At 47.2% G+C, this 15,782-nt stretch overlaps 2 protein-coding genes across 39 annotated transcripts in view; one reads left to right on the top strand and one right to left on the bottom strand.

Annotated features, from left to right (window-relative positions):
• The window catches only part of RFX2 (regulatory factor X2), a 208,085-nt gene that overhangs the window by 133,913 nt on the left and 58,390 nt on the right, over positions 1 to 15,782 (bottom strand). The gene's annotated exons all lie outside the window — the stretch shown is intronic.
• The window catches only part of ACSBG2 (acyl-CoA synthetase bubblegum family member 2), an 83,284-nt gene that overhangs the window by 15,565 nt on the left and 51,937 nt on the right, over positions 1 to 15,782 (top strand). For 3 of the 37 annotated variants that reach the window (XM_063800186.1, XM_054672415.2, XM_063800200.1), the window contains exon 1: positions 10,596 to 10,861. The gene's annotated coding sequence lies outside the window, so the exon portion shown is untranslated. 37 annotated transcript variants of the gene reach the window in all.

Below are 15,782 nucleotides of genomic sequence, written 5' to 3' on the forward strand. Positions count from 1 at the left end.
TGAGTGGTATTTCATTATATAAATATATCACTATTTATAGGTTTATTCTTTTGTTGACAGACATTTGGTTTGCTTCTAATATTCTTTAAAAAAATTTTTTTTTGAGACGGAGTCTTGCTCTGTCTTCCAGGCTGGAGTGCAGTGGTGAGATCTTGGCTCACTGCAACCTCCGCCTCCCAGTTTCAAGTGATTCTCCTGCTTCAGCCTACCGAGTAGCTGGGATTACAGGCATCCATCACCACTCCCGTCTAATTTTTGTATTTTTACTAGAGACAGGGTTTCACCATGTTCGCCATGTTGGTCTTGAACTCCTGACCTTGGGTGATCCGCCTACCTCGGCCTCCCAAAGTGTTGGGATTACAGGCATGAGCCACTGTGCCTGGCCCCTCAAATTTTTAATAGACACAATTGGCAAGAAACTTCACGTGCACAAGCAAGTGGTAAGAAACTTCAAACCATTTTCTACAAGCCTTTAAAAAATTATAACAGGTGAAATTATGTCTAAGGACCCCAACTTCTCTTCTTTATTCATTAACAAATATAAGTTTCAAAAATTGTTGTAATGATGTAAATGGCTTTTTGAATCCAGTTGAGTGTTTTCCCATCAGGCACTTCAAATGATAATGATGCTCTAATTTGCATGCATTGTTGGAGGAGTCATCCACTTGCTGGCTTGATCCCTGCTAAAAGAGCATACCAGCTGCAAATTGACAGAAGAATCTGATACACGTGAAGATGGGGACTTGGAGGCTTTATCTGGAGCTGCAGCTACCAGGAGCCCCCTTCTGGTCTCCTCCAAGAACTGCACCTTGGCTTCATGGCCTTACCTTGGCACCTGGAACATGGACTCCTTCAGTATCTTCCAGTACCTGGATCCACAGTGACACAGGATGTTCGTGGTGGACAGCGAGTGTCAGACGTAGGGATCAAAGACACACCTCCAGACCTCACTCCATACTGGCCACCCCGACAGGAGCCTTGGATGAGGCTGCTCATGGCTGTAGATGACACACCAAGGAACTAGAGCTTTTCAGATGCCACCTGGCCACACCTGTTCTCGGCCATAGCAGTGTTACTTGGTACTGTCAATGTCCACTGCATTCTGTCAAATGTGTGTCATTTAAAGACCACAAGACATAACATACATTAATTCGTTAAAACTTATTGTATTTTATTTTTTAAACTGAGATAGGGTCTCTCTCTGTTGCCCAGGCTAGAGTGCAGTGGTGCAATCACAGCTCACTGCAACCTCAAACTCCTGGGATCAAACAATCTTCCCGCTTCAGCCTCCCAAGTAGCTGGGACTACAGGTACATGTCACCACATCGCGTTAATTTTCAAATTTTTAGGAGAGATAAGGTCTCACTATGTTGCTCAGGCTGGCCTCAAACTCTTGACCTCAAGCGATCCCCCCGTGTTGGCCTTCCAAAATGCTGGAATTACAGGTGTGAGCCACCATGCATGGCCTAATTTTGCTTACACACACACACACACACACACACACACACACACACACACACACGATAAGAAAATTGCAATTTCAGGAGCCATGACTTAAGACATCATTGATTCCTGATGGGGCAGGTCAAAAACAAAACAAAACAAAACAGGACCACAAGATGGCAGTATTGCATAACAAGCTTTACTGCACGGCACTTAGATAGGTTTGCATGCGGGGAATGTCCCTTCCAGCAGGACTCCTTCCAGAGGAACTCCTGGGACAGAGGAGAGTTAGAGGGAGGGCTTAAGTGTCTAGGTGATGTCATTGAGTAACAAGGTGGGGAGAGTCTGCATCATAGAACTCTGAAAGGCAACAATAATTTGGGGTTTCTTATGGCTATAAGATTTTTCTTCTCTGTGATTAATAGGTGTTGGGTGCAATTTTGTGGGGTATGCAAAGCAGGTAGGCTCTAAATGACTAAACATATGCTTATTTGTGCAATATTTATAGCAATGGATTGTGTGAGAATTTGAGCTTGGTGCTGGTGGGCTTTGAGCTGAGAGGTCCCTGCCTGCCTGCTGTAAAGAAATAAATGAGATAGGGCTGATAGAAAGACACCGTCTTTGGCTCATTTATACAGCAAGTGACAACCAATTTAGTTCAGACCTTCCTTGCTTCTAGACCTGCACCATCCACTCTTATCCACTTCTCATTCTTCCTGGAAGCTGCCACGGAACATGCAGACCCCTGTATCCCCTTTTGCCAGTAGGGACACCCACTTTTGAAAAGCCACGGACCCCTGGCAACGCAGCTGCAGACATACCATTTAACTCACCCTGCCTGGAAAAGGAAAGTAAATGTTTTCTTCCCAATTTTTGCTAGGGAAATCCAGGCACATACATGTATTCAGTAACTCAATGATTTAAATTTCAGGGCTTGTGTCTGTGTGTTATTGGAAAAGCATTTGAGGCTGGCTGTCATGGTTCATGGCTGCTATCTCAACACTTTGGAGGCTGAGGCAGGAGGCTCACTTGAGGCCAGGAGTTCCAGACCAGGCTGGACAACTCTACCTCTACAAAAAAATAAAATAATAAGCCCCACATGGTGGTGCACACCTGTAGTTCTAGCTACTCAGCAGGCTGAGGTGGGAGGATTGCTTGAGCCCAGGAATTCAAGGCTACAATGAGCTATGATCACACCACTGGGCCTGGGCAATAGAGTGAGATTCTGTCTCTAAAAAAAAAAATGCATTTGAGAATTTTAGCAAATCTAAGTAATTTGGAGTCTGCTAATATTACTGTATATGGGATTTTGGTGGGACCATCCCTAAGGATTTAATAATAAAATGTCTCTTTATATTGTTGAGAATTTTAAACAATTCTTTAAAGCAGTTATGTTCTGATAAATATTTAATAACTGGCTCTTGAGTGGCATGGGGCGCTGATTTGCAGTGTTTGCCAATTCCTGTGGTGTAAATACTCCCACTGTGGCTGATTTCAAGGTACAGATGTGATACCACTGAATGTGAAGCTGAGAAGAGATGCATGCAATTGGCTCTGACTCATGCGGTTGATACATGCCAGCTCCAGCACATCATGACTTCAAGCTGTCCCAGATGTGCCCTGTCTGAATTTCTGACCTACAAAAACCAGGAGAGATGATGAGTGATTATCATTGTTTTAAGCTGCTAAGTTTTTGAGTAATTTCTTGCATGCTGGAATACTATACAGCTGTGAAAAAGAATGAGAAAGGGCTATATCGTAGCTATGTTATCTATGAGGGATATATTATAGATTTGTCATCTCATTCTTTTTTACAGCTGTATAGTATTCCAGCTGTGAAATAGAATACTATACAGCTGTGAAAAAGAATGAGAAAAAGACAAATACCTATTATAGCAATTTGACCTCACCCAACGGTGAGAGTTCATTATGTAATAATATCGGACCAATCCAGTTCAATTTTTATGTAACAAAGTTGTGAGTTGTCTTTCAGTTGCCATGGACCCCAGGTTGCAAGCTACATAATCAGAACATGTCCAGATGAGCTAAAAAGTCAACCACAGGTGGAACCTAAGTGCTCAGACTAAGGAGCAGAATTGAATTAAGAAACAGACACCACACGGCAATGATCCAGTATCCAATCAGCTCGAGCCCTGGCATCACACCATCGCAAGAGCCAATCAGATAATGCCTCATTACCCTGTGTCTATAAAACCTGCCCCAACTCCCAGTTCAAAGAGACAGATTTGAGTGTTTTCTCCCATTTTCTTGCCAATTGGCTCACATTAAACCTTTCTCACTGCAAAAACATAGTGCTTTGCTGGTTGATGTTCCCTTGCATATAGGCAAATGGATCCAGATTGGTTTGTAACAGTTACATATGAGGCTTTGACTCTGTATCTCATGTTGTTGGAGCTTTTTTTTTTTTTTTTTTTGAGATGGAGTCTCGCTCTGTCACCCAGGCTGGAGTGCAGTGGCGTGATCTTGGCTCACTGCAACCTCCACCTGCCGGGTTCAAGCAATTCTCCTGCCTCAGCCTCCCAAGTAGCTGGGACTACAGGCACACGTCACCACGCCCAGCTAATTTTTGCATTTTTAGTAGAGACAGGGTTTCACCATGTTCGCCAGGCTGGTCTTGAACTCCTGCCTCATGATCCACCCAGCTCAGCCTCCCAAAGTGCTGGGATAACAGCGCGAGCCACCACGCCTGGCCTCAAGTCAGTCTTTCTTCCCTGCTTCTGTTCAATTCATCCTGCCCTCCTCCACCCACCCAGGCACTGAATGCTGCTTACTGATGGAGAGGGGGCCAGAAACAGAAATGATAAGGATACCAGAACTGTGGAGTCATGTTGGAGGGAGGCTGGTCCCAAAAGAAACCTTTGGATTGGGTGCAATGGCTCACGCCTGTAATCCTAGCACTTTGGGAGGCCGGGGCAGGTGGATCGCTTGAGGTCAGAAGTTTGAGACCAGCCTGGCCAACATGATGAAACCCCGTCTCTACTAAAAATACAACAATTAGCTTGGCATGGTGGTGCATGCCTGTAACCCCAGCTACTTGGGAAGCTGAGACAGGAGAATTGCTTGTACCCAAGAGGTGGAGGTTGCAGTGAGCTGAGATCGTACCATTGCACTCTAGCCTGGGTGACAGAGCAAGACTTCGTCTAAATAAATAAAGTAGTAAACGAAAGAGGGGTGTTGAAATTCCTCCCATGAGTAATCCATTGGATATGTGAATATATTTTATTAAGTTTTTTTTTTTTTTTTTTGAGACAGAGTCTTGCTCTGTTACCCAGGCTGGAATGCAGTGGCTCGATCTCGGCTCACTGCAGCCTCTGCCTCCCAGGTTCAAGCAATTTTCCTGCCTCAGCCTCCCGAGTAGTTGGGATTACAGGTACTTGCCACCATGCCCAACTAATTTTTTTGTATTTTTGGTAAAGATGGGGTTTCACCATGTTGGCCAGGCTGGTCTTGAACTCCTTACTTGAACTCCCACCTCTGCCTCCCAAAGTGCTGGGATGACAGGTGTGAGCCACCACACCCAGCTCTATTTTTATTTTTAATATGGCAAAATACGTATAACACTAAACTTACTACCTTAACCATTTTTAAGTGTATAGTCATAAAAATTTTAATTTAAATACTCACATAGGCTTGTAGCTACTATATTGGACAGGGTCAATTTCCAATTTTTTCCCTGAGTTAGTAAGTCACCTCGTCCATGCGTAATTCATCACTCTTTTATCAGCTGGACTTTTGAGACTTAGAAACAATGACTTTTTTTTTTTTTTTTTTTTTTTGTTGCTGTATTACATTGAGGCGTATAATATTTGATCAAATTATGTTGTTAGGGTCTGGCGCGGTGGCTCATGCCTGTAATCCCACCACTTTGGGAGGCCGAGGTGGGTGGATCACCTGAGGTCAGGAGTTCGAGGCTAGCCTGGCCAACATAGTGAAACCCCGTCTCTACTAAACATACAAAAATTAGCCTGGTGTGGTGGTTGGCGCCTGTAATCCCAGCTACTCGGGAGGCTGAGGCAGGAGAATCGCTTGAACCTGGGAGGCAGAGGTTGCAGTGAGCCGTGATGGCGCCATTGCACTCCAGCCTGGGCAACAGAGCGAGACTCTGTCTCAAAAAATAAAATTAAAAATAAAATAAAAGAAAATAGAATAATAAAATAAAATATAGTTGTTAGAATAAGAAGCACAACTGGCATAAACAGGTTTGGGAATACACAGCTTGCGCTCAGTGAGCACACAGCGAGCCTGGTATGGAAGTGGATGCATGTACATTTCAGAGCAACCCTGCAAGGGTTCCGTATGAACCAGGGACCATGCATGCTGTGTGGGGGATAGACCTTGGGTTCTTGGATGAGTTGGTTAATTGGGTGTCTTGGAGGTTGGCTGAGAGCTCCCACTGTTCTTGACTCTTAAGACAAGATGGCACATGAGGTGAAAGCAGGTGCCCCAGTGGAGGATCCTAGAACCAGCCAAGTAGTGAGGATCCAACCGCCCCCTTGCCCAGAGAGGCACCGGTGGAGGACGCACAGGTGACTCACACTGCCAGCTGAGTCCCCCCTTCCCCATTTCCAGTGTGAACACCTGGATTCCTTTACAGAGTTACCCTTGAGTTCACTTTGCCCTTGGCTCTGGGGGAAGAGGGAGTCTCCTGGGGTCTGCTGGATTAGAAGAGATGAATGTTGCCAAATGAATGCTTCTCTTTCCGCAGCTGTTGCCTTTATGCAATGCCATTTCTATCTTCGGTTCTTTCTCCATTAAAATGTGAGCCATGGCCTGGAATGAACTTCATCCCTGTGTGGAGGAAGTGTCCTCAGCTGCCCAGACAGGCTCAGCTTCGGGTCTGTGTAGGAAGAACCCTTGGAAGGGAGTGGGGAGTCGAGCTCAAAGACTAACAGCCAAGACTCTGGGAGAGTGGTCAGCTCAGAGTCCTCAGGGGAGGGGGTGTAGGGATGAGAGTCCACGTTATTATGTTACCTGGGGCAGGTGGGATAAAGGTAAGAGAAGGTAAGTGGAGGGATTTTAGTGGCATACAACGACTGCTTTTGTTGCAGAGAGCTTATTAGGAAGCAGATGAGAGGAACTGAGCTTGCAAAAGGTTTGTTTAGAGGGGACCCACCCTTGGGATGGATACTGGTGGAAGGGGAAGGGAAAGGGAAGGGAAGGGAAACAAACAGGATTGGGGGAGAGAGAGAGACACAGAGAGAGAGAGAGCATGAGAAGTCCAGCTGCCCCCAGCTCTGTAGCTGGGATGGTCCCTGAGTTGTCCTGAGATTTGGGGAGAGGGGCCTGAGATTTTATGCCTCCATACAGATGTTGGTGGCCCGGGGAAGGGAACAAGACCCTGGATGAGGACGTGCCATTTGGCAGATGCTGACCTGAAGGGGTGGACAGCAGAGGTCTGCTTCCAGCAACATTCCTAGAGGCTGGGGCACACATCTTTCATCACTGAAAAGATCTGGGTAGCACAGCAGCGTCCTCATCCTTGCTGAAACTTGTCTCGGATAGCTATGGACAGATTTTCTCCAAGCAGATTTACTTTTCCACGGTGAGAGGGTGTGTGTGTATGTGATTATGTGTCTCTATGAAGGTGTGAGTGCATATGTGTGTGTGTCATACTGTATGTAACTGAGTGTGTACATGTGCATGCGTGTAATTATGTGCACGTGTGTGACTGTGCGTCTATATGAAGGTGTGAGTGTATACGTGTCATACTGTATGTAACTGTGTATGTGTGCCTGTGTGAATTAAGTGCACGTGTGATTGTGCATCTATATGAAGGTGTATGTGAGTGCATATGTGTAAGTGTGTGCCATACTGTGTGTGTATGTAACAGTGTCTGTACGAGTATGTGTGTGTGAATGTATGGTGACTGTATGTGCAACCGTGTGTCAGCATGAGGGTGTGTGTGCATATCTTTGGGAGTATGTGTATGTGTCTGTGTGTGTCTGTATGAGAGTGTATATGAGTGCATATGTGTGTCATAATGTATGTGTGTATGTAACTGTGTGTATGAGGTTGTGAGTCTGAGCAAGTGTGTGCATGTGTGTGCGAGTGTATATATGTAATTGGGTATCTGAGGGTGTGTGAGGATGTGGGGTGTGCAAGTGTGTGCAGGTGTGAGGACATGTGACTGTATATGTGACTGTATCTGCATGAGGGTGTGTGTGCCTGTGTGTATTTGTCTGCATGAGGGCACACAGGAGTGTGTGTGTGAGATTATGATTATGTGTATAATTAGGTGTCAGTGCATACGTGTGTGAGTGTATGTAACTGTGTGTCTGTATGAGGGTGTGTGAGAATGTGTGTGCATATGTGAGTGGGTGTGCGTATATAATTGTGTCTGTATGAGGCTGTGTAACCATGTGTGTGCATATATGTGTGTGGGAACGCATATATGTAGTCATGTGTCCATATGAGGGTGTGTGTGAGAACATGCGTGCATGTGTGTGTGTGTAATTGTGTGTCTGTATGAGGGTGTGTGAGTGTGAGCATGTGTGTGCATATGTACGTGTCTTGGAGGTTGGCTGACAGTGCCCACATATGTATGTGAGTGTAGGAGTGTGGGAGTGTGTGTAATTGTGTGTCTGTACGAGGCTGTGTGACCATGCATGTCCATATATGTGTGAGTGTGGGAATGCATATATATAATTGTATGAGGGTGAGAGCGTGAGCAAGTGTTTGCATATGTATGTGAATGTGTCTGAGTGTGGGAGTGTGTGTAATTGTGTGTCTGTATGAGGGTGTGTGTGACCATGTGTGTCCATATGTGTGTGTGCATGTAATTGTGCGTATGAGGGCCTGAGCAATGTGACTGTGTGACTGTCACACATTGTGTGTCTGACAGTGTACATGTGTACGAAATGGGATGTCTCTGTAATGAGGCACGTGTGTGACAGCATATGTGCATGACTGTGGATGAGTGTGCATGCATGTAATCATGTGTCTGTATGATAGTACGTGACTGTGTGCGCGCATGTGTGTGTGTGCGTGCCTGCCAGTTTGTGTCTGTATGAAAGCATTTGAATTGTGTGAACAGGTGTGATTGTGGGAGCATGTTATGAGTGTGAGTGTATGTGAGTGTGCTTGTGATTGTGTGCCCATGGGAAGGTCTGTTTGAGTGAGTGTGTGTGAGTACCTGTGCAAGTGAGAGTGTCTGAGCGAGCGAGGGTGTGTGCAACTTGCATAAATCTGTCTGGCACCAGCAAAGTGGCTCAACTGTCTTTAGAGACAGAGGTCCCTTCCCTCCTGTTGGGGACCTCTTGACCTGCTCCCTCCCCTCCAGCTTCACCCCTGTCCGAGGAGGCTGCTCCTGATCCCAGGATTCTACTGGGTGGGGGGTTGGGGAAGGGTGTCACCTCCTTTCCTTTATAGGCATGACCAGGCATGGCCCCCACCACTTATGCCCACATCCCACAGGGCAGGATGTAGCCACATGGACACGCCATGCAGTCAGGGGGCCTGGGAAACATTCTCTTTAGGTGAGAGCTCTGGGGAAGAAGGGCTGAATGGACATTGGTGGACACTGGCTGTCCTGGCACAGCTGCCCAGGTGCTCTGCAGAGTGGATATTTGTGAAACATTAAGAAGGCCCTGGTGGCCAGGCGCGGTGGCTCACACCTGTAATCCCAGCACCATGGAAGGTTGAGGCGGGTGGATCACCTGAGGCCAGGAGGTGGAGACCAGCCTGGCCAACATGGTGAAAACCCATCTCTAACTAAAAATACAGAAAATTAGTCGGGAGTGGTGGTGCATGCCTGTAACCTCAGCTACTTGGGAGGCTGAGGCAGGAGAATCGCTTGAACCCGGGAGGCAGAGGTTGCAGTGAGCCAAGATCACGCTATTGCACTCCAGCCTGGGCAACAAGAGCCAAACTCCGTCTCTCTGTCTCACACACACACACACACACACACACAAAAGGCCCTGGAGACAAAGGAACACTCCTTGTCCTTTTCTCCTGGCACAGCACAAGATTCTGTTGCTACATCTTTATTTACTGAGCATCTAGTATGTGCTGCACCTGGCACTGTTTTGTCTTTTTTGTTTGGAGACAAGGTCTTGCTCTGTAGGCCTGGCTGGAGTGCCGTGGTACCATCACAGCTCACTGCAGCCTGGAACTCCTGGGCTCAAACAATCCCCCCACCTCAGCCTCCCTACTAGCTGGAGTTACAGTTGCGCACCACCATGCCCGGCTAATTTTTTAAATTTTTCTGTAGAGACGGGGTCTTACTACATTGCCCAGGCTGGTTTTGAACTCCTGGCCTCAAGTGATGCTACGGCCTTGGCCTCCCAAAGTGCTGGGATTCCAGGCACAAGCCACTGTGCCTAGTAGCAGACATTGTTAGCAGTGACTAAAGCAGAGAACGAGAAGGGGGAGGCCGCTGTAAACACATGAAGACAGGCAGCGTAAGAGAAAGTCACGAGGGCAGGAATAACATCCAGGCATACTTCAGATCCCAGCTCAAGAAACCACTCCCAGGCCAGGCGCGGTGGCTCATGCCTGTCATCCCAGCACTTTGGGAGGCCAAGGCGGGCGGATCAGGAGGTCAGGAGTTCGAGACCAGCCTGGCCAACATGGCGAAACCCCGTCTGTACTAAAAATACAAAAGATTAGCCGGGCGTGGTGGTGGGCGCCTATAATCCCAGCTACTCGGGAGGCTGAGGCAGGAGAATCGCTTGAACCTGGGAGGCGGAGGTTGCAGTGAACTGAGATCGCACCATTGCACTCCAGCCTGGGTGACAGAGCAAGACTCCGTCTCAAAAAACAAAAGAAAAGAAAGAAATCACTCCCAGACTCCCTGCCTGGGCGGGATCCTTTGATCAAGCCCTCAACATGCCTTGCGGCTCTCTTCACAATGGTAAGTTTGCATTTGTTTTTGTGATTCTAGGCCTCCTCTTATTTTCTTGAACAGGCCTCATCTGGCTTTGTTCATCTTTATGTCTCCAGCATCCAGCACAATCCCTGGCATTAGGGTCATGGCTTCATAAAAACGTCACGAATGCACGCAGAAGTGCATGCATGTATGAATAAATGAATGATGCATGAAAAGAGCAATCTCCCTGTCCTGGAAGCAGCTTCCCCTAGGGGTGGGGAGGCAGGGGCAGCCAGTGATGTCACAAGAGGTGACTGGGATGGAAGGTTCTGGAAGGTTGAATGGGGTAGAAGGCCTGTTGTGGAGGGAAACCACCCGTCCTCCTGCCTCCCACCACCACCATCATCCTGGCTGGACGGAGAGGGTGACGGGGGCTGGGAAGGGGCAGCTCATGTTCAGGTTTCCAGGAGGGGCTACCTGTTGACTGTCTTTGCAGGAAGAAGAAAACACCTGAGTGACCAGATGTCCCAGCTCCAGGTGCCTTGCCAGATGGCCAGAACCACACCTCTTGAAGAGTGACAGGTGCCAGTGGTATGGGAGAAGGGCATGCGTTTTCTTTTCTTTTTTTTTTTGAGACAGGGTCTCACTCTTTCGCCCAGGCTATAGTGCAGTGGCACGATCTCAGCTCACTGCAACCTCTGCCTCCCAGGCTCAAGTGATACTCCCACCTCAACCTCCCAAGTAGCTGAGATTACAGGCGCCCGCCACCATGTCCAGCTAATTTTTGTATTTTTAGTAGAGATGGGGTTTCACCATGCCAGCCAGGCTGGTCTCGAACTCCTGGCCTCAAGCGATCCACCCGACTCAGCCTCCCAAAGTGCTGGGATTACAGGTGTGAGTCACCACATCTGAACCCTACATGGCCTTTTAAAATTGTGAAACATATAATGCATATAAAATAACACAAAGCATATCTGTACGATTTAATGAATAACGATAAATATCTGTGTGCCCTTTTCACTTCGTGAAATCGAATATTACTAGTAACTTACAAGTCCTCTGTAGAGAACTCCTGAGCTCAAGTGATCCACCTGCCACGGCCTCCCAAAGTGCTGGGATCACAGGTGTGAGCCCCCGCACCCGGCCGATCGTGTGATTTTTAACGTGCAGTTCCCTGATGACCAAAGCTACTGAGCATCTTGTCCAGGATTTGTAGCCCCTTCCAGGCTCCTTTTTTGTGAACTGCCTGTTTACATTTTTCATCATAAAACACTGTGTTGTTTACATTTGTCTTTTAAATCCAGAGTTCTTTTCATACTCCGGATACTAATTTTATTTGCCCATTTTGCATTGCCATAAAGTAATACCTGAAGATGGGCAATTTATAAAGAAAAGAGGGGCCTGGTGCGGTGGCTCACACCTGCAAATCCCAGCACTTTGGGAGGCCGAGGTGGTGGGCGGGGGGGGGGGGGCTTGCTTGAGGCCAGGAGTTCAAGACCAGCCTGGGCAATATAGCAAGGCCCCCAGCTCTACAAAAATAAAAATAAAAATAAATTAGCCAGGCATAGTGGCATGCTCCTGTAGTCCCAGCTATCTGAGGGGAAGAGAGTTCCAGGCAGAGGGCACAGCCCGTACGAAGGCCCCAAGGAAGGACTGCACCTGGTGAGTTGGAAGAACAGTGAGGAGGCCCACGTGGCTGGAGCAGAGTGAGGAGGGGGAGGGAGGAAGGAGGAGAGCACAGGGAGGTGCAGGGCCTTGTGGACCGTGGGAAGAACTTGCGCTTTTACCCAGAGGGAGGTGGGAGCCATGGAGGGCTGCAGGCAGAGGAGAGACAGGGTTGGGCCAGCATTTCATTTTTTATTTTTATTTATTTATTTATTTATTTTTGAGATGGAGTTTCACTCTTATCTCCCAGGCTGGGGTGCAGGGCGAGATCTCTGCTCACTGCAACCTCTGCCTCTTGGGTTCAAGCAATTCTCCCACCTCAACCTCCTGAGTAGCTGGGATTACAGGTGCCTGCCGCCATGCCTGGCTAATTTTTGTGTTTTTAGTAGAGACGGGGTTTCACCGTGTGAACCATGGCCAGGCTGGTCTGGAACTCCTGACCTCAGGTGATCCACCCGCCTCGGCCTCCCAAAGTGCTGGGATTACAGGCATGAGCCACCGTGCTTGGCATTCATTTTTATTTGTAAACACTTTTATCGTGGAAAGTTTCAAACACAAAAGTAGAGCTGATCATAACATAAGCCCCCAACTACCTATCACTCGGCTCCAACTTAAAGTCAGCCTTGGTCATTTCCGTGTCACCCCACTCCTCGTGGGTAGTTTTAAAGCAAGCACCAGACAGTGTGTTATTTCATGCATGAATCCTTTGGCAACAAGGATTCCTTTCTCTAACTTCACCCCAAAGCAATTATCATACTTTAAGGAAGTAAACATCCCCTCTTCATTTCTTCATGGCGTCTGAGACACAGTCAGTGGTGGAGTTCTTGGCGGCCTCGTGCACATCTTGTTTGAATTGAGATCTAGCAGAACCCACAATGCGCCTGGGTGATGGGCCTCTCATGTGACCAGGACCTCTCAGGCTCCTGGGAGGAAGCTTAGGTCCAGGCAGGCGGAGAGAGTGGATCCCATTTTGAAGGCTGAGCTGATGGAATTAGCTAATGAGTCAATGTGCTAGGAAGAGAGAGAGAGAGAGAGAGAGAGAGAGAGAGAGAGAGAGGAAGGGGGAAGGGGGAGGGGGGAGGGAGGGAGGGAAAGAGGAAGGAGGAAAAGGAAGGAAGGGGAGGGAGGGAGGGAGGAAGGAAGGAAAGAAGGGAGGGAGGGAAGGAAAGAGGGAAGAGAGAGGGAGGAAGGAAGGAAAGAAGGAAGGAAGGGAAGGAAGAAAGAAAGGAAGGGAAGGGAAGAAGGAGGAAAGAAAAGGCAGGGAGGGAGGGAGGAAGGAAGGGAGGGGAAGAAAGAAGGGAGGAAAGAAGGAAGGGAGGGAGAGAGGAAGGGTAGGAGAATGGGAAAAAGGAAGGAAGGGGAGGGAAGAAGGAAGTAGAAAGGAGGGAAGAAGCAAAGGGAGGAAGGAGGGAGGGAGGGAAGCAAGTCAAAGGTGAATTAAGGATGACTTTGAGGTTCTGGGCCAGATCCAGCTGCTCCAGAGGGGCCCTGGGCTTCCTCCTCATTTCTTCTTGGGCCGCACACTCCGTGCATGCTTTTCATGCATATCTGTAGCTTGGTCTGGATCTGCTGTTTTGGGCTGCTCGCTTTGTCCTGCTGATTGATCTACTTTGTGTGTGTAAACTCCATAGGCTCATTCAAGTTCACTTTACTTATTTTTTAAATTAAATTAATTTTTTTTTTTTTTGAGATACTGTTTTGCTCTGTCGCCCAGGCTGGAGTCCAATGGTGCTATCTTGGCTCACTGCAACCTTCACCTCCCAGGTTCAAGGGATTCTCCTGACTTGACCTCCCAAGTAGTTGGAACTACAGGTGTCTGCCACCATGCCTGGCTAATTTTTTTTGTATTTTTAATAGAGACGGGGTTTCACCATGTTGGCCAGACTGGTCTTGAACTCCTGACCTTAGGTGATCTGCCAGCCTTGGCCTTCCAAAGTGCTGGGATTACAGGCGTGAGCCACCGCACCTGGCCTCAAGTTCAACTTAGAACATGGCCTTTTAGCTACCTGTTTTCACTGAAATACAAAATCAGTTTTTGCTGGTGTAAGAATCACGTGCATGTTACAGGGCTTCATTCACCAGAGGGTTTACTCAAGTTTTCACCTGCTGTGTTCCTGCACTCACTGATGGAAACTTTTAGAGTTCATAAAACATTACTGCAAATCTAGAATCCAGAACAACTGCTTGATTCTTGTATCAAGCACGCTGTTTATCATGAACAAAATCGTACAATTTTCCTCCCTGAAAGCCACTAGAAAAATCAGTTTCAATAAATGTTGACCAACAATTTGGCCTCCACTTCCCCCAGGGGACAAAGTTGACAATATCTGGAGACATTTTTGATTGGAATAAATTTATATTTAGAATTTGTGATTTTAGGCCAGGTGTGGTGGCTCACACCTGTAATCCCAGCACTTTGGGAGGCCGAGGCAGGCAGATCACCTGAGGTCGGGAGTTTGAGACCAGCTTGACCAACATGGAGAAACTCTGTCTCTACTAAAAATACAAAATTAGCCAGGCATAGGCTGGGTGCGGTGGCTCACGCCTGTCATCCCAGTACTTTGGGAGGCCGAGGCGGGCAGATCACGAGGTCAGGAGATCGAGACCATCCTGGCAAACACGGTGAAACCCAGTCTCTACTAAAAATACAAAAAAAATTAGCTGGGCGTGGTGGTGGGCACCTGTGGTCCCAGCTACTCAGGAGGCTGAGGCAGGAGAATGGCGTGAACCCAGAAGGTGGAGCTTGCAGTGAGCCGAGGTCGAGCCACTGCACTCCAGCCTGGGCGACAGAGCAAGACTCCGTCTCAAAAAAAAAAAAAAAAAAAAAGAATTAACACACTGAGAATTAAACAACCTGAAGGAGTGGTGGTACAAACACCACTCCAAAGCCCTCAAACAGTAGAGTCCAATTAATGACTATGCAAAAACCCAGGGTAGCCCCGGAATCCTGTCCGCTACTGATGGGTTAAAGACCATGTGATCTCGGCCAGGCGCAATGGCTTACGCCTGTAATGCCAGCACTTTGAGAGGCTGAGGCGGGCGGATCACTTGAGCTTGGGAGTTCGAAACCAACCTGGCTAATGTGGTGAACCCTTGTTTCTACTAAAAGAATATTTTTAAAAATTAGCTGTGTACGGTGGCCTGTAATCCCTGCTACTCCGGAGGCTGAGGCACGAGAATTGCTTGAACCTGGGAGGTGGAGGCTGCAGTGAGCCGAGATTGTGTCACTGCACTCCAGCCTAGGCGACAAAACCAAACCAAACCCCATGTGATCTTAAGTCTGATTACTGATAAGTGTTTTCGAAAGAGATGGCATTGATTTTTACCACAATGAATGAGAGCACCTGTTTTCCCACATTTTCATAATAGACAATATTGTCAGCTTTTTTGATCTTACTTAACCTGAAAGGTGAAAACTGCATCATATTTTCTATTGTATTTCTCATAGGACTGAGTTTGAGCATGTTTACTTCTTTTTAAAAGTCATTTTTTAGTTTCAGATAATTATCTATTCATGTCCTTTGCCCACTTTCCCACTGGGTTTTGGTCTTTTTCTGATTAATTCCTCAGGGTTCTTTACATATGAGGGAAATCAAGCTTTTATATTTTGGATGTATTGTCCACATCTTTCCCCAATTTGTTGTTGATCTCTTGATTTTTGTTTATGGTATTCTTTGCCATGTGGAAAATTTAAAAATTTTATGTAGCAAGATTTATCCTGTTCCTCCTTTAGGCCCATTGAGTTTTCATGTTAATACTACCTTTAAGAGAAGATAAATGTGTGGTCCCATGAGAGTTTCTTTCCCTTGGGAGGCTTCAAAATATTTTCTCACCCACAGAATTGTGT

This window comes from Pan troglodytes, chromosome 20 (genome assembly GCF_028858775.2).
Source record: "Pan troglodytes isolate AG18354 chromosome 20, NHGRI_mPanTro3-v2.0_pri, whole genome shotgun sequence".
In the NCBI taxonomy this organism is placed as follows: Eukaryota; Metazoa; Chordata; class Mammalia; order Primates; family Hominidae; genus Pan; species Pan troglodytes.